At 43.5% G+C, this 12734-nt stretch overlaps 1 protein-coding gene across 1 annotated transcript in view; it reads right to left on the bottom strand.

Moving 5' to 3' along the window:
* The window catches only part of Cystm1 (cysteine rich transmembrane module containing 1), a 56774-nt gene extending 45259 nt beyond the window's left edge, over positions 1 to 11515 (bottom strand). Inside the window, exon 1 of the mRNA XM_059246618.1 lies at positions 11363 to 11515. The gene's annotated coding sequence lies outside the window, so the exon portion shown is untranslated. The remainder of the gene's footprint in view (positions 1 to 11362) is intronic.
* Between the last annotated feature and the right edge of the window lie 1219 nt (positions 11516 to 12734).

The following is a 12734-nucleotide window of genomic DNA, read 5'->3' as shown; positions in this document are numbered from 1 at the left end:
TTTCTTCTCTGGCCTAAGATGTTGCTTCTTTTGCTTCACTGTGCAAAAGGGGAAACCCCTGCAGAAATGTAGCCATCTCCTCCCACCTTGGAGAAAAGTGTTACTTTTTCAGTTCTCTCTTGCTCTATCCACTGACATCTCAGTAAGGATCTTCTCTATGCCAGTGAATGAAGATCTCTTTTTTGTTGTTGTTGTTTTGTTTTTTTGTTTGTTTGTTTTGGTTTTTTGAAACAGGGTTTCTCTGTGTAGTTTTGGTGCCTCTCCTGGATCTCACTCTGTAGACCAGGCTGGCCTTGAACTCACCGAGATCCGCCTGGCTCTGCTGGGATTAAAGGCGTCTGCCGCCACCACCACCCGGCCAAAACTCTTTTGAGAAAGAGATTTATTTGGGAAGGAGGAGTCCAGGAGAGTAGCTGCCTCTACCAGGGTGGAGAGAACAGCCTTTTTTCCCCCCTAACTGACTAGGCAGGGCAGTTTACATAGGATGTCTTGGGGGTGGAGTCAACCAGGGGTTGACTTGGGGCCCAGGGTTCTACTGTCCTGCTCTGTGATTGGTTGGTTTCACAAGTCAGTTGGCCAGGGGCAGAGATGGCTCTGATCTGACTGAGCCAAACTGTGTGTCTTTCACTGTCCTTATCTGAGCCATCTTTCCCTAGTTCTGGGCTCCAGGGTCAGGGTGGGTTTCTTTAGCTGGCCCCCTTTCCCTACACACAGCACTAAACTTAGCTTGAGGAAACAAGAAGTCTCTTCTGGCTAAATTTCCCTCAGGTAAGAAAGCTTTACCCAGGTGTGGGAGCCCGTTCTCGGGTTCCTCGTGGCTTTACCCAGCAGGTCTGCATAGAGGATGATTGGGACCACGGGCCTGAGTGCAGGTGTCTGAGATGGTCTGCACTTGGCTATGCTGGGGGAGGAGGTCTTTTGCTCCACCCCTTGGCGTCTCTATAAAAACCCTGGGGCAGAGACAGTCAGGGCCCCTTGGAATAGGTTCCAGGCCCTCTCGAGGCTATCCTTTATTTTCTATCTGTTTCTCTCCGCGATATTCTCCGCAATAAATCCTTCTATCTAATATTTCCTGCTGCTCGCACTCAAGAAAACTCTGGGGAACTGTGGGGGTGGTTGGGTAAATGCCCCACAGAATGGCGCCATGAACAGGGACTAAAGAAAAAAGAAAAAAGGGACTAAAAAAAGGGGGGACTAAAGACAAATGAACAGGGACTAAAGACAAAGTAATAGGGACTAAAGATAAAGGAAAATAATAGTTTTATTACAGAGTTTTTGGCGAAAGTGCTGAGTTCAGCCCTGCCAGTGGATGAGGCATGCCGGTGTTATGGAAAATATATATTTTTTATATATATTATTGAGAGGCAGGGGTTTTATCCTCGAGAGAAAAGGAAAGCGGACTGGAAGGATGTCCGATGCTGCAGCGAAATTCTCTTCTGTCAAAATTTTCTATCTTCTATCCCTTTCTCAATTTCTATCTGTGAAAAATAAGGCATAGGGTAGTAGAATAGTGTAGGAAAAACTTAGAAGTGTAAGATTGTGTAGGAAAAAATAAGTAAAGCAACTAGACAGAAAAACTCTACAATTTTCTAACTTTGGGGGCTAAGAACGCAAACTGGGGGAAAAAAATCTTTCTTTGGGCTTTATGGGTAGTAAAAAAGCTCTTCTTTGAGCTTATGGGGAAGAAAAAGTTTTCCTATGGAAGCTTTTGTCCTGGGGACAACTGAAATGCTAAGTCTGAGTGGCAGGAGAAAGTGATTTCTCCCTGAGGCAAAATGGGGGTGTAAAAAGCCAAAAAGTTTAAAGTTGGGAAGTTTTGGGAAAAGTTGGTCTTTCCCTCGGAAAAAATCTTTCTCTTAAACTAAAAGCTTTTCCTGGAAAACTTGGGAAAATCTCTCTAAAAATCTCCATCTTTCTCAAAAGCTCTTAAACTTAAAAACTAAAGCCTTTAACTTTCAAAAGGGCAAAAATTAGAATCACCTGAAGATATTAATATGGGGACCACCTGTGATTAGCTCAAAGGAAAAACAACAAACTTAAGACAGCAAAACCTCTAAGTTCTCTTTCAAGCTTTAAAAATCCTCCCTTTAATGCAGGAGGCAGGGACAAGTTCCTAAAAACCTCTTCTAAGCTCTGTCTCTTTAAACTAGTAAAAGACAGTGGGTCACAGTACCCTGAGGGAAAAGCTTGGGAGAGTGTGGGTAAAGAGCTACAGAGAGCCCAAAAGGGCAGGAAACTTTACTGGGAAAAGCAAAAAAAGCCAAGCTTTTCAGTTACAGCCGAGCTGAAGCATCAAGGGTTTTGTTTGAGTGAGCGTTTCAGAATGAAAAGGTGCTCCTAATCGTCCTAATGCAAAGATCCCCTGAAGCGTCTCTGAGTTGGAGTGCATTTGGGGATACTAGGGTTCCTGCAGTTGTAAACTTCCTGGAGCACAGAGCTGAGGCAGGAAGGTGCAGAACCCAGGGGAAGATTGCCAATGAACAAAACTAAAGCCAGTGGGAACAGCACAGTTGCCTGCTTTCCTGCAAGTCCCGGGTAGATAGGTCCACAGCTGAAAAAAAGAAATCTGAGAAAAAGCTTTCCTATCAGAATAAGGACCTTTCTGGAAAAACAGTAAAGCTGAACTGTGTCTGAAGCAGTCGTGCTGCTGAGTCAGAACGCTGTCTGGGGAAAGAGCCCAGCCAGGGCAGAACAGAACTATCCAGGAGTAAAGCTTTCTTTTCTGTCAGAGAAAACACCTCTTTGAGAAAAGCTTTGTTTCAACTGACTCCCCTGAGATGAGGGAGTGTAGCCCTGAGGGGTGATTGCCTCTGGAATAAGCTCTGTCCTTGAGCACCCAGACAAGCAAATGCAACCCACTGGGGGACTAGGCCAGGTGAAGGTCTGATAAGGCAAAACGCCTGTCCTAATGGGAGTTTAGAGATGGCAAAAACCTCCCTTGTTAGATTTTCAGTCTGTACGCAAACCACACAGACCCCGAAAACAGAAACAGACAAAAAACTCCTACCTTCAGTAGCAGGGAAAGCCGCCACTGTAGTGTCGGAAACTGTTTCTGGGGTAGAGGGGATAAACTGAGACCAAACTGGGAACTGTCTGGGAGAAAGACTCTGAAGAAACAGAGAAGGGACATAATCCTCCCCAGAAAATATATGACCTGAAAAAGCTGCTAGAATTTGAGGCAGATTCGCGGGGAGAAAATAAGCCCCTACCTCCAAAAGCAGCTAGCAGAGGTACAGAGCCGCAGACAGATACCTGAAGCTCTGCATCTGGGGGGGAAGGAACAAGCAAAATAAGAATAAAGTCAGTGGGAGAAAATCTCTGAAAGAGCTATGAAAAAACTCTTGTGAATGTTTTTCACTGACTGGCTATGGCTAAGACAAACACAAGCCCCGAGGAAAGTTGCTATCAGAAATTGCCCACCTCAATGCGCGCTAACGAGGCAGGTGCAGTTCTGATTTGGGGGCCAGTGTCAATTAAAGGAGAGACACCTGTTAAAGCCAGCTGAGGAGAGACCAGAAACCTCCCAATGTCCCGTAATTGAAAATGTAAAATGCCTGTTCAAATCTCCCGTTGCAAAAGCAAAAAAACTTTGTTCAAACCTCCCGGGCAAGAATTTGTAAGCAAGTCTGGTAAAAGAACCAGTTGACTCTCAGACCCGAAAAGAACTATGAGAAATGACTGATATAAGGAAAATGATATAAGGGACTGATATGGGACTGATATTATTATGGACTGATATAAGGGAAATGCATTCTGGGAAAGGTAGTTTTTCTGCTAAAGATAGCGACATTGCCCTGAAACACTTTTGTCAGCTCGAAAATACGTTCATGGTAAACTTAAAATACAGTTTTTAAAAGAATAAGGAGGAAAATCATCTAAGAGTTTTAAGTGTCAGTTCCAATGAAACATTGAAAGGATATGGAACTAGGCACTTCGCGGTTTGGGGGTTGGTAAAATGACTTATTTACCCTAATAGCTGTGCAAAGTTTTAACGGTAGTTGGATGACAGAAAGCTACCTATAAGATCAAACAAGCCACTTTAAAATCCTTAAGACAGCAAGAGAGAGCAGTTTATACACTGAACGTTGTCTTAGATATGAAAAAACTTATGTGAAATTAAAAGTTATTTACCTCTTGAACAAAGAACCTGCAATGAGTGATTCCTTTGCAAATCTAATTAAGGGGATAAGAAACAGGCATTCAAAAAAATGACTGCTTTATAGATGGGAAACAAACTTCAGAAAAGCTGTCTTACAAGAGTTGCTTCACCTGAAAGTTCCTTATAAGAAATCAATGCTAAATATCACAGCTGCTAATAACATCAGGAGTTAAAGCTAATGAAATGAAAATACTAAATCCTGGAAATGCTTTTTCTCAAAGTAAGCTAATGAAGGATATGTTTCATGAAAGAACATCTATGTTCTTGACTCCTTTTGAATAGTAACAGTTTTGGTGAAAATATTGGAACTAACAACAATCCAGTCAAAATGTTTCAATAAATTCAAGATGCTATTCCACAAAAGCAAGCTGCCATGCTTTGTGGGCCATATTAGAGTTCACGCCAATCTTCCTGGTCCTTTAGCTGAGGGTAATGAGAAATAGAAAGAACCCTGCTTGGGATTATGGAAGGGTACCGATCCTGTGTTAATATGGGGTCGAGGACATGTTTGTGTTTTTTCACAAGAGGAGAATGAAGCTCGGTCGTTACCGGAGCATTTCCTAAGGAGAGTAGAACTAAGAAAGGTCAGCTCCAATGACGTTCCTATAAAGGAACCAGAATGAAAGTGGCTCGATTAGTGTTTCTGAGGTTTTGTCATTGGTTAATGCAAACAGTGAGGAAATAGAGTTCGGAGCTGTGCCGCTTTTGGCTTTACTAGCTCCTTTGGAAAAATACTTTATATCACCTAATAGCTGTGCGGTATTTGGCAAAGACCTTACAGCAGCTAAATATGGTAATTTCACCCTCAGTATGAAATGAAGTTTTTTCGGTAGAGCAAACCAAGAGTACTGCTATAATAGAAATGTTTGTCTGAATTGAAGTACTTAGGGGAACTATTATGAATTTGGGTGAAGGGACAGCCTCTAGTTAAACACCGTCTACCGCTGACAGTGCATCTCTGCCGGTCCGGAACGGCTGAGAGAACTGGCAACTTTGGAGTGTGGCGTCATCCTGGGAAGGTTACAGTCCCCTAGCAACAACTATCACAATTCTATAACAACAACACTCACTAAATCCCAGTGTTTTATAACAAAGCTGACTATAAACTCTAAACTTTAGCAATGATGTATGTACTTCCTGTCTAGTTAAGAATCTTTTTAATAGAGATAGTGATAATAATTAAGAGTAAGAAATAGAAGAAGATGAAAATAAGATATGTAAGTTTATAAAAATTCTCTTGTTAGATCTGTGTTAAAAAATCTTTAGGTGTTTGCTAAGTTAAATATATGCTAATGGTAGCCCTATATAAGTTTGTAAAATAGTTCTATAGATCCTTTAAGAATATAAGCTTGCAAGAAGTATCTAAGGTAGTCTTAAGACATGTAGTGATAAGCTTGTAAGAAAAGATGTTAGCTGTAAATGTAAGTTTAAATAAGAATAAGATGGAATGAATATAAGAAATATATAAGTAATAAGAAATATATTTGCTAAAGTAGTTCTATAGTTTCCTTAAGGAGTATAAATAAGTAGATGTTAATATGTTATATGTGAGTTTGTAAAGTGTAAATGTTAAGTGTGAGTCTATTTTTAATGTATATGGTGAAAGAACCTGAGACACAGAAGGTAGTGTCCTAGTAGACTGCAAAGCAGGCAGTCTGAGCGGTTTTCAAAAGCTCCAGAAGCAGCTAAGAAGCTAAGAATGGCGGACGCGAGAACCAGCACAACAAGGCATCCGCAGCTGAGATTCATGGAAAATCAACGCAACACAGAAAAACCTGAGCTAACATCAAAAACGGTGCGGTTTTAGAATACTACTGTACCTAAAAAGGTCTCTGGCTTGAGAATAAGTTCAGAGATGCTTGTTTGAACTAAAATTTTTAACAGCAAAAAGTTTTGGTTGAAAAATGTCTCTTCCTATTTGGAAGTGAAAGCCTGATACCAGAATTTATTTCTTGTTTGAACTTTTTGAACTTAAAATGAGATAAAACTACAGAAAGATTTTGGTTATGGATTTCTTCATATTTGGAAGGCTAGTACCAGAATTTATCATTTGAATTTTGGGACTTAAGAAATGAAATGAATAGTAGAGATTTCATTGCAATGGGACAATTTTGAGTTTATTCATAGTAATGACCTAGAACTGTTTGCTGGAATTGGGTTAAAAATGGAACTGTTTAAATGAAGAAATTATTTCTACCTAGAATCAAGATGCAGTTTTGTGTATGCATATATGCTTTATTAACTGGTGATTCATGAATTGTTTTGTGGAACTGTTTATGTAAAATGGAATTACTTATGGAACTGGTTTGTGTTACAAACGGAACTGTTTAAACAGAAGTTTGGGTTTTCTAACTAGGCTTGAGATTTTGCTTAAATTATAAAGAAAAGGTGGAGAGTTAATATTCCTTAGTCTAATTTCAAAAGTTGTTTGAGTGGATTAATGTCATGTTTTTGTTAGTAAGAAATGCAAATAGGGTATACTAAAAGACTACTTTTAAAGTATAAAGAGTTTTATTAAGAAACTGCTTTTGGATGTTTTGCTAAGTTTTCAAAGTGTTAATGGTTAGATTGAGAAGACTGCTTTTCAATATGGGTTTGTAGGAATTGTATGAGTTTCTTCTAACTAGGTTTGAGGTTTTCTTTAAAAAATTATAAAGAAAAGGAGGAGTTATAAGGTTGAATTATGTTTGCAGAAACCTATTGATATTAATGCACCTGGTTTTGTGGAGTTAGGAAATATTTAAGTTTGATGTGAATACATTGAAGTTTTTCCTATGTTCTGTTAACAAGAAAATTCAAATGATTGAGTTAAAGTTGTAAGACGGAGAAAATTGTTAACTATATATAGCACCATATATGCTAATTCAAATGGTTCTGTTAAGAGTTTGCTTTGAGTTGTAAGATTGAGAGAACTGTGACTATAACAATATTTATGTTAACCTGTTAATGGTAATGATGAAGCTAGGGATTCTTTAAGTTTGTAGTCGCCTTAAGAGTTTTTGGCTTAGAAAGGGCTTGAGGCAGCTAAGACTGCTGTAGTCACCTTGGACCTAATTCAAAAAGGAAATGCCATCTTTATCATCCTCTACTCCCATACTGGGAGGTGTAACAGCTATGGAGATTGCTGTAAGCCATTATAGTTATTTTTTTATATATTAAGAAAGGGGGACCTGTGGGAGCCCGTTCTCGGGTTCCTCGTGGCTTTACCCAGCAGGTCTGCATAGAGGATGATTGGGACCACGGGCCTGAGTGCAGGTGTCTGAGATGGTCTGCACTTGGCTATGCTGGGGGAGGAGGTCTTTTGCTCCACCCCTTGGCGTCTCTATAAAAACCCTGGGGCAGAGACAGTCAGGGCCCCTTGGAATAGGTTCCAGGCCCTCTCGAGGCTATCCTTTATTTTCTATCTGTTTCTCTCCGCGATATTCTCCGCAATAAATCCTTCTATCTAATATTTCCTGCTGCTCGCACTCAAGAAAACTCTGGGGAACTGTGGGGGTGGTTGGGTAAATGCCCCACACCCAGGCAACAATATCAGAAGTCTAAGTGCTGATGTCATAGCTCCCTAGTGTCTCTGGAACAACAGGAAAAGCCTGAATCTCTCTATAGCCAGACTTAAGGCTGAACAAAATAGGAGATTTCAAAATATGACTATTTCTATCCTCATCCAATTTAGTGAGCAGTAATCCCAATTTCTACCTCTGAAGAGCTTTAAGGACTGACTAACTCCTCAAGGACTGAGACAATTTCCAGTAACAATCTTGCTGTCAAAAGATGCTGGGTAGGAAGCTGCCCAGTCCCACAGCCTGCTGTTACTGGCTTACTGTAAGTGATTGAAAGAACCAACACGTGGTAATAGGGAAAGAGTATAAGATAATGAAAACTGTGTGCTTATTTGCATATGAAATACAAACAGGTGCTTAATCTCAGGCCTCCAGGTCTTGATCACTGGCTGATTAACTAAGCCCGCAGAACTCTGGGGGGGAGGGGGGGGCAGCAAAAAGGCCTCTAAGTGTGTAAATGGGATGTTAGCAAAAGTCTGTAACTTTTACCTCTTTTTTAAAAATCGTTACATCTCAAAATACACCACTCACCCAGGAATTAAAATGCTTTGGAGCAATTCGAATTTCATATAGCTTCTCATTAATTCTCCTTATATCTCTGTGAAGAGGGTACCGACCACAACAAGAAGGGAGAGACAAAGTAACAAAGATTAAGGGCTCAAAATATACCCGTCTGAGCCTCTCACCTTAGCCCAATTCTTCTGATTACGTGGCTCAAACTCAGTATGTAACCCACGACGGCCTGGAACTGGCAATTTCCCTTCTCTTCCTCTTGAATACTGGAATTACAATACCAAACAATTTCTCCCACTTTGGTGCTGGATCGACCCTATGTGGGTCATGGTGTATGCTTGGCAAGCACTCTAACACTGAGCTATCTCACTGGTCCTTGGCCCTGTTCCATGTAGGGAAAACCATGTGTCTTGAATACTGGAAGGCCAGCCCTGGTGTTTATCACAGCTTGTGTTTAGGAAAACACACTAACATTTATTTTTCCCTGACAATGAACTTTTAAGTCTCTACCAGTTTGGAAAACATGTGGGGAAGGCAAGGGTGAATGAAAGCGGAAAATTTCCCAAAAAACTCTCAGCCTACTCAACTGTCCAGACAGTTCCCCGTGACTGTGTCTGGGAAGGGGAGGGTGGGAAAGCCTGTTTCTTTCCAGAGGAGGCAGAATTAGTTGGACAGCTGGAATCTGATCAGAAATTTGGAAAACTGTTAACAGGAAAAAAAAAAAAAGTTTCCCAAGGCATCTAACCACTCTTTTTTGTTTGTCTGTTTGTTTTTGTTTTTCAGGACAAGAGTTTCTCTGTGTAGTTCTGTCTGCCTGCCTCTGCCTCCCAAGGTGTGCACCACCACTGCTCAGCAATTTCTATTTTTTTTTTTTTTTTTGGTTTTTCGAGACAGGGTTTCTCTGTGTAATTTTGAGCCTTTCCTGGAACTCACTTTGTAGACCAGGCTGACCTCGAACTCACAGAGATTCGCCTGCCTCTGCCTCCTGAGTGCTGGGATTAAAGGCGTGCGCCACCACCGCCCGGCTCTAATCTTTCTTAAGAGGTCCCTGCAGAGATTCTTAAGAACCTCTGTGGCCTAGCTGGGTAGTGGTGGTGCGCGCCTTTAATCCCAGCACTTGGGAGGTAGAGGCAGGTGGATCTCTGTGAGTTCTAGACCAGTTTGGTTTACAGATTGAGTTCCAAGACAGCCAAGGCTACACTGAGAAACCCTATTTTGAAAAACCATTAAAAAACAAAAACAAACAAAAAACCTCTGAGGCCTTTAGGCACTTTGTAGTTTTGTGGTTGTGTCTGTTTTAAAATCATCTATCTTAGGACTTCTTTTACAGAGCCTAATTTCACTGAGCTGGCTGGAAATTCACTTTCCCTGTCTCAACCACTCTAGATAGGCTCTCCAGAGTGCTGTAACAGTTTCTGCATTTACCTGTAAACCAGCTGAGGCCACCTTCCTGAGTTCTCAACAATTCCCTAAACTGCTTTTTACTGTACAAGATCCCTGGAGGTCCAATTTTGTTTTCTGAAGTGAAACGAATACAATACAAATTGGTGGGAAGGTTTGGTCATTTCAGTTCTTTACAGAAAACAAAATAATTGGTGTTTTAGCAGCATCAATATCTTTCAGGAATACAAAAAATTATAACTCACCAAATCATAAATTCAAAATACACTTTTCTGGTTTCTCGGGAAATCAAGATGGAATAGCCAAATTAATATTTAAACAAAGCTGGGTGTTTATGGTGTATGCCTGCAAACCCAGTACTTGGGAGGTCAAGACAGGAGTATATGAGTTTAAGGCCTTGCCTCAAGGATATGCGAGCAGAAGCCAGCCTGGACTACATGAGACTCTATCTCCTCCAAATCAGAACTAGAACCAGACACACGAACACCATCCACATACAAAGTTAAGCAATCTTACTCAGAAAAGACCAGAAACTGACGGAAGTTGAGTAGAAAAAAAAAAAAAAATCGTGACTGGAAAGCTGTTTCCCAATTTACATCTTACTCAACATGCTAAACAAGCATGGTTTGGTGGGAAGCCCTCGTGGCTTCCCACATTAAAAACTCCTGCCAATCAGTTCGGTTTGAGTTTCACCCTAGGGATGCGGGTATTTTTGCAAAACATTCCGAGGTCTCTGAAGGGCAATGTGCTGGGGACACTCCAGTCTCCATGCAAATCGAAGGAAGAGTCTCTCCTCTCTCACCCAGTCATTCTACCCAGTCAAATGGGATAGAAGAAAATAAGACACAATTGGGTATGTCCCTTCCAGAATAAAAATTAAAATGTGCTGAGTGTTACCGGCACTTTGGCTGCCTGAACCCTCACCCATGTCTGTTATAAATACATCAGAGTTCAGACAGGTGTTGTCAAGTCTATTCCGGAATATCACACCAACCACTTCTGTGTTTCCCCACCATAGGGTTCCCCCTTTCCCAACCCCGTCTTCATGGCTCCCCACTACATACAATGCCTCAGCTCGACGCTCAAGCTTTTTCCCAACAGGTCCCAACTTAATGCTCCAAACTCTCCATCTCCGATAGCCCCAGCACGCACTCCACAGAGTTCCAGACTCGGGTTTCCTTCCCCAGAGGTCCCCTCTTTCCCTGCCCTCACTTAGGACCCTCTCCGGTTTCACCTCCTCAACAGGTGTACCCTCGGATCCCGGCCCTGAGCTCTTAGCAAGCGGCCAGGGTTCGCTGCGCCCACATCTTCGGCTCCGCGTCCCCCCAGCCCCGCGCCTTTGCAGCTCACTCCGCGGCGGGTCCCCCACTCCCAAGCAAGCTCGACCCGAGCGAGCGCGCCTCAAGCACAGTCGAAGAAATCCAGAGATCTCGCAGCCCAAGGCGAAGAAATCCACCCAGCAGCTTCCGGCAGGCATCCAGGGAGGCAGGGTGGGGCGAGCCCGCTCCGCTCCCAGCCCGCGGACTCCCTTGCCCAGCGGACCCCGCAGACCACGGGAGACCCTCAGTTCGCCACAGGGCGCCGGGCGACGGCACCGTGGGATGGCACCGTGGGGTCCCTCCTCGCCCCAACCAGCTACCGCGGGTCCCGCCTGCTCTGCCCGCGCAGCCGCCCGTGCCTCACCGCCCCAAGCTGGCCGCCCCGGGCGCTCCAACCCCAGCGCCCTCACCTCTCTGCTCCACGCAGCGGCCGGGTGCTGACCGGTTCTTGACTGAAGACGACGGGACCCGACTGCGCCAACAGCACCGCACCTGCCGCGAGCCACTGAGCCGCAGCGGCGCGCCTGACGTCAACCCGCGCCTCCGGCGCTGGAAGCCCCGAGTCACCTGATCTCCCTGGCAACGCGCGAGGGGGCGGGGCCAAGCGGGGGCGGTGTCATAGCGCGAGCCCCGCCCCCTCCGCGGCTCCGCAGCGCGGTGGGGACCACAGCCTGGCCCTTGGCCACCTTGTGGTCCCCGGGCTGTCTCTAGAGTTTTTCTCCAGCTCCTTGCGAGCACCCCGCCCCACGTTGCTAAGGCTGAAGACTGGCAGAAAGAGCAGGGGACCTGAGGTCTAGCTCGGTGCACAGCACGTAGGGTCGTTGTGAGATGATGTTGCCCGGCCTCTTCTCCGCTGCTAGCTAGGTTCAGGAGCCGACTTTGGAGCTGCACTTGAGAGGATAAAGGGCTGAGGCTGATGACTAAATTGCACTCTGGCAGCTTCCCATAAACCTTGTTGCAGTAGTGTGACCAATGCTTGAGAATGTAACGAGACTAACTGCAGGAATAGGAAGAGTAGGGCCAGGACCTCCTGGTCCTCAAGGTCTCCTATTCCCACAGAGAAAGAAATCCCTAAAATGATCCCCGAGAACACCCTATAACAAGCTTCCTCGTTCTACTTGCAAAAAAGAAAAAGAAAGAAATTAATTTTTCATTTTGGAAACTGATTTTTTTCTGGGCTGGAGTATATTTCAGTGGTTGAGTGCTTGTGAAGCATGTGTAAGTCTAGATTGACTCCCAAAACTTGCAAAGAAAAGGCGGACAGTGATCCAAGTTCCTCATCTTGATTGTTATACTGGTATCTTTACACCTCTGTAACTATCCCGTCTTTCCAAATAGACTATGAAAATGTAAACAAATGAAATGCAAATGAAACACTCCTCCCCGTCCCCACCCCGTTGGGTGGGTGGGTGGGTGGGGCTAATTTTGAAAGCCTTTCACTTCTTGCTGACTTTCATTTCAGCTTTCGTCTCCCACTCCCTGAACCTCTACGGAGGTTTTCTATATGTCCTCCCAGCCTTTCACACAATAGGATCTTTGACCAAGAAGTTAATTTACAGCTAACTTCTAATGAGTACCCTTTGGGGCCAAGCTGGTTGAGATATAGCATTGGAAGATCAAGAATACATAGGTAGCCTGACCACAGTTCACACCTTTTAATGCCAACATTCAGGCTGAACCTGGAAGATCTGAGTTTGAGGCCAGACTGGGTCACACAATAAAACCAATTCTCAAAAGAAAATAAATATATACTTTTTCTTATAGTACCATTTTTTCCACTTT

This window comes from Peromyscus eremicus, chromosome 19 (genome assembly GCF_949786415.1).
Source record: "Peromyscus eremicus chromosome 19, PerEre_H2_v1, whole genome shotgun sequence".
NCBI classification, from domain to species: domain Eukaryota; kingdom Metazoa; phylum Chordata; class Mammalia; order Rodentia; family Cricetidae; genus Peromyscus; species Peromyscus eremicus.
This window is presented reverse-complemented; position numbering and strand designations above follow the sequence as displayed.